Genomic DNA, 6,005 nt, shown 5'->3' with positions numbered 1-6,005 from the left:
TTTATGGATTGTCAATCAGATCTCCGGTTAGGCAAATACAATTTGCGCAAGTTGGATTGGGGCTTAAATGATGCATAACGGTCACTGTGAAACAAATTCTGATTTCTGACAAAGAAAAAATAGAAAATGACCATATAAAAATCTGAAAATTTTACAGAGTATAACAGACATCATGGCAAACCCACTTATTTTTATAGATCATCGATCGGATCTCTGATGAGAGAGATCTCACCTCGACAAGCCATCCCCGATTCCACGTAGTGTTTTCATGGTACAAGAATTAGAGTTCGGTTTTTTATTTTTTTTAAAGGGTTACAAAATCCAAAATAATCCAAATTTTTTATGGAAAGTCACTGACACATACACGGTTTAACTCTAAAATAATCAGATTTTATTGACAAAAAAATGCACATGAAATAATGTCATTTATGCATGCTCAAAATTGATATATGCAGATTACCGATAAAAAGCATGAATAACCTAATCTAAACATGAAAAATCATAAAAAATGCAAACAATGTAAGGAATCATGATTTGATGCTTGAACAAATAAAATATACATGGACATGATGAAATAAATGAAAAACAATCAGGGAAGACACGGTTGGAATTTGATTTAGCCATTAAAAGAGAGATTTGATCCATTGAACGGTCGAATCTCGATCTTTTTTGGGCGTCTAACATAATAAACAAAAAATAAATATTATTAATGGATCAAAAACATGTAAGGGACCATCAAACATCAGCTGATCATCATCTTGAGTCCCTCACATGATTTTTTTTAAAATAAAAATAAGGGAAAAGCATGTTAAAAGAGGCAACAATGGTGATTTTAATGAAAAATAAACAAAAATTTAGAAAAGGGAAGAAGACCTTACCTTTGAGATTCGATGGAGAAGGTTGGAGGAGAAGGGACCATGAATTGGAGAGAGAGAGAGGGTGAGATAACATGTGGGGGTCGACCAAGAGGTCCCCTAATTATAGTTTTTCAAAATCATTAATTAGGAAAAGTTTTGATTGATTCAAAACTCTCTTAATTAAAAGAGATAATTAAAAAATGAGAGGGGCGATTTTCTAAGAGAGTCCTAACCTAACTAAACTCTAATTAGTCAACCTTAATTGACCTAATTGAGTCCTAATCAGCATAAAACAAATCCAAATGTGGCGCCACCTGCTGTGGGCCCACATTTGATTTTAAAAGCTATTATTTCAAGGTTTTAAAAACAGTGTTTTAAAAAGTGGAAATAAAGGTTATGTTTTAAAATCGATTTTGATCTTCTCCAAATTCTAATTCAACTAGAATACTAACCAAACTTGAACTAACCTCTTTTAAATATGGTGCCACCTACTGTGGGCCCCATTTGAGTTTTCAGAAAATATTTTTTTAAAGTTTGAAAATAAAGGGGTTAAAAACAAGATTTTTCAAAAGGGTTTAAAGTAAAAAGGTAAAAAAATCAAAATTTGAAATCCTTTAGAGTCCTGGATGAATTGAAAATCTCTCGAATGTGGCGCCAGGTATATGGGCCCTATATCTGAGTTTTTGAAAAGGTTAGAATAGAGGTTAAAAAGAGTTTTTAAAATAGATGGAGATAAAAGCAAAAAATAAAATTCAAGAAAATTAGAGTCCTAAACCAACTAAAACTTCTGGCTAGAGTCCTAAATTTTTAAAAGTCCTAAATTTTGGTTTTTAAAAGACGAATGAAGAGATTTTGAAAGATCTTTTCAGAGAATAGTAAAAATAAACAAAAAGACGAAATCAGGGTTAGGTCCTAATAAACTAGGACTCTAGAATAGAGTCCCAAAATTTTGAAACTCTGAGAATTGAATGTGTTTTTGAAAAATAAGTGAAATAAAAGTAAAAAGAGGAAATCAAAGTAGAGTTCTGGACCGACTGAAACTCTGAGGCAAAGTCCTAAAATTTTAAAACTCTACAATAAAATCCTGAAATTTTAAAATTTGATTTTTTAAAGGATAAATGAAGAAGTTTTTGAAAGATTTTCTAAAAAATGAAGTCAGGGTTAGAGTCCTAATCCAACTGAAACTCTGGAACAGAGTCCTGATCCGACTAAAACTCTAAAATTTTGGCTTTTTTATAAAGATTTTCTTAAAAATAGGTAAAAATAACAGTGAGAGATAGAGTCCTAATCTGACTGAAATTTTGTGATAGAGTTCTAGTCTAACTAAAACTATGAAATTTTGGTTTCTTTTGAAAGATTTTCTTGAAAATAGGTCAAAATAAAAGTGAAAGAAAGAGTTCTAATCCGACTGAAACTCTGCAATAGAGTCCTAGTCTGACTGAAACTCTAAAATTTTGGCCAAAATAAAAGAAATTGATGAGAAATATGACTACCTTTGATTTAAAACCAAAATAGAATTTTGAAAAAGGTTTAAAAAGTAAAAAGATAGAGTCCTAAGTCAACTAAAACTCTGAAATTTAAGAAATTTGGATGAAAGAAGGGATTCAGAAGCGATACTACCTAGATGGGTCTCATCTAAGAATTGAGATCAATTAAAATTGAGTTTAAAATGAATCCAGATCACTTTCTAAAGAAAATATTTTGAAATATAAGATCCCGGGGGTTAACAAAAGGCAAATATTGATCTAAAAACCCAAGTTTTTGAAATTGATTTCGAAAGAAAGGTTTTAACATCGAATCTAGATTGGAAGATTTTAAAAAACAAGAGTTTTGGATCTCAAAATGATATGCAATTCCATGCAATGCAATGAAATGACATGAAATGGCATGCAATGACGTGCAATGACACACAATGATATGCAAAATGCAAAACCCTGGATAAGGGATTTGAAGCCCCAGACCCCTGACAAAAACAAAGAATTTGAACATTCCTGTTCGAGGATGAAAATTGATAACTGAAATTGAGTCAAAATAGAGAGTAAATCTTGATTGTAGGATGAAATATTTGAATTTGGGGCAAAATTCGGGCTCTGAATAGCCCTGTCTCAGATGTCGACCAATTGGTTCCCTGAAGGATTTAGAGAGCGGGTCCCAGTGGCAAGATGAAAGGTTTTGTAAGCAAAGGTGGAAAATTTGAGGTGTTTACAGGCTGCAACTCTTTCCTTAGCCCAGCTTGAATGGAGGTACAATCCTCCTAAACTTAGTGGAGGAAAGAGAGAAGCAAGGGAAAGAGAGGGAAGGAATGAGAAAATGAGAGAGAGAGAGAGAAGAGGGCTAAAATAAAAGGGTGGGGTGGGGTGGGGTGGGGGGTGGCGAGCCCCTCCATGGCCTTTTTATAATCTTCCCCCTCTCTTCTAAAATCTTCCTAACTCCTCAAATTTCAGCCCAAACCTTTTAAAATACTTTTCACTTGTTTTTTCTATTTTTTTTTCTAAACTTTATTTACTATATTTCTTAACTATGTATTAAATCTAATAGTATATACATAAATATAGTTATATAATCTACATTACTTAAGGTTCAAGTAAGCCCATGGGGGCCCACAAGCATGGGACGCCCCACCCTATGGACCTTTACAGTTTTATTATATATAATTTATTTCAAGTTTTCATTCCATAAAATCTATTCTTAATATTTTGTTATATTTTTGAATTTGGATTTCAAATCTAAACAAACCCTATTCTAATTTACTGAGATTACATCACATACATATCAAATTAAACCTAAATTCATCTGAAATTCTTTTTCACTTTATTTTAATGAAATTTGCCAACTATTCCATAAAAATTCTATTTTTTTATAAATTTGATTTTGAATGTGAATCTCATTAAAATCATCTAGAATCAAACTTTATTTTTTTATAAGATATATATTATCATTCATCTTCGATAAAGTTGCATTATTTTATTTCTTTCCTATAAAAAATCTCTATTAATATTATTTTATTTCTTAAAATGCTCTGAAAAATTGCAGATATTACATCCAACCCACCTAAAAAAAATTGCCCTCGAAATTGAATCAAGGTTAAGTATCAAATAAATCTGGATATTTTGCTTTCATCTTTGCTTCTAGCTCCCAAGTGCATTTCTCGATTCCATGGTATTGCCATCGGACTTTTATTAGAGGGATGGTTTTGTTTCTTAACACTTGTTCTCGTCGGTCCAAAATCTCTATCAGTTGTTTCTTGATCGTGAGATCTTTTTGTTCCTCAACCTCCTCATATTGAATGATGTATGTTGGGTTCATCACATATTTTTGCAACAACACGTGAAACACATCGTGGATGTTCAAAAACTTAAGAGGAAGTGCCAATCTATACACCGCTCCTCCAATCTTCTTGAGGATGAGGAAAGGTCCTACGTACCTTGGACTGAGCTTGCCCTTCTTGCTAAATTGAAACACACTCTTGGTCGGCAAAACCTTGACAAACACATGATCCCCAACTTCAACAGCAAGCTTGCAACACTTTGGATCTGCATAACTTTTCAGATGACTTTGTGCAGTCAGAAGTCTCTTCCTTATCAACTGCACTTGATCGGTGTAATGCTACAAGACTATAGGTGACTCGATTGATTGATCACCAACCTCACTCCAACACATAGGGGATCTACAGGCTCACCCATATAGAGCCTCATGTGAATCCATACCAATGCTCGAATGATAACTATTATTGTAGGCAAACTTTACTAGCTTTAAATGCTTACTTCAATCGCCCTTCCAATCCAATGAGCAAGCACGAAACATGTCTTCATGTGTCTGATTCCTCCTCTCTGATTGTTCATCTGTCTGATGATGAAATGTTATGCTAAACTTAAGCTTTGTCCCCAAAGCCTTCTGTAATTGTCCCCAAAACTTGGACGTGAACTATGGATCTCTATTCGAAATAATCGAGATATATAGGTACTCTATGTAACCTGATGATATCTATATACAAGTTTGCTAGACTTTCTAAAGTTTGATTCGCCCTAGTCAGTAGGAAGTACACCGACTTCATAAAGTGATCCACAATTACCTAGATGGTGTCATACTGGTGTCTCATCTTGGGAAAACCTACCACAAAGTCCATGGTAATATCTTTCCATTTCCACTGGGGTATCTTGCATGTTCTTTTGGAAACCGGTTTGGTTTTCATAAACAAACATCATGAAGTGTTCTTTCTCATATATATATATACTGAGACTGATCAAACCCAGTCCCAATGGGGATTGGTCTGGCCCATATCATCTTCAGACATTAGACCTGGTCCATAGTCGGACCAGTAACACAGATTTGTATGGCCATGTTTTTTTCTTTTTGTCATATAAAACTATAAAAAGCCAAGAGTGGAGCAAAATACATAATTGCAAAAAAACCAAGAGAAGAGCCAAAAAAATATGTGCACGTATATATACATCCCAAGTTTCACAAAATATTGGTGACAAAATAAAATAAAAGCTTCATAACATATTAAAGAGATACAACTATCTCTTTTAGCTGCATATTCTCTAAAGTAACATTCATTGCTTCTTCTTTTTTGAAATTTATGTATTTTTCTTTCTATTTTCATTGAATTATGTTGGGCATTGATGATATCATATTATTGACTGGTGTTGAAATTCATGAATTTTCCATGTTGCATTATTGAGCTTGCTTAACACCACTCCCATGGTGCACTTATAGCAATTTTTCTAATTAAGATTTTTGAGTTTTCCATTCATTTAATGCCTGTGTAAATTATACTCTTTTTTTTTAAAGAAAATCATTAATTGGTCTCGGTGCAACCAGGTACTGATTTGAATTCAGTTATACTTATATGAGCATGATTGATGTAATACTCATATTTTTTTTTATATTTATTAAACAAATGAATAATAAAAAAAACATCCAGAATTTTGTCGATAAATAACCCTAGTTAAATTTCAGGGTCAAAATTTCTTTAAGGAGGGAAATATGTAAAAGCCACAAATTTTTGATATTTTTATGAGGAATAAAGGCAAATTTAAGACTAAAATATTAATTAAATTTAAGATGAGATTTAATTGCAATTCAAATTTTAATTGGATTTCTTATGAATCTCAGACTAGTATATATATATATATATATATATAT

The sequence above is a fragment of the Nuphar pumila genome, chromosome 2 (genome assembly GCF_984573655.1).
Source record: "Nuphar pumila chromosome 2, dmNupPumi1.hap1.1, whole genome shotgun sequence".
In the NCBI taxonomy this organism is placed as follows: Eukaryota; Viridiplantae; Streptophyta; class Magnoliopsida; order Nymphaeales; family Nymphaeaceae; genus Nuphar; species Nuphar pumila.
The sequence above is the reverse complement of the archived record's forward strand: the minus strand, read 5'-3'. Positions refer to the sequence as shown.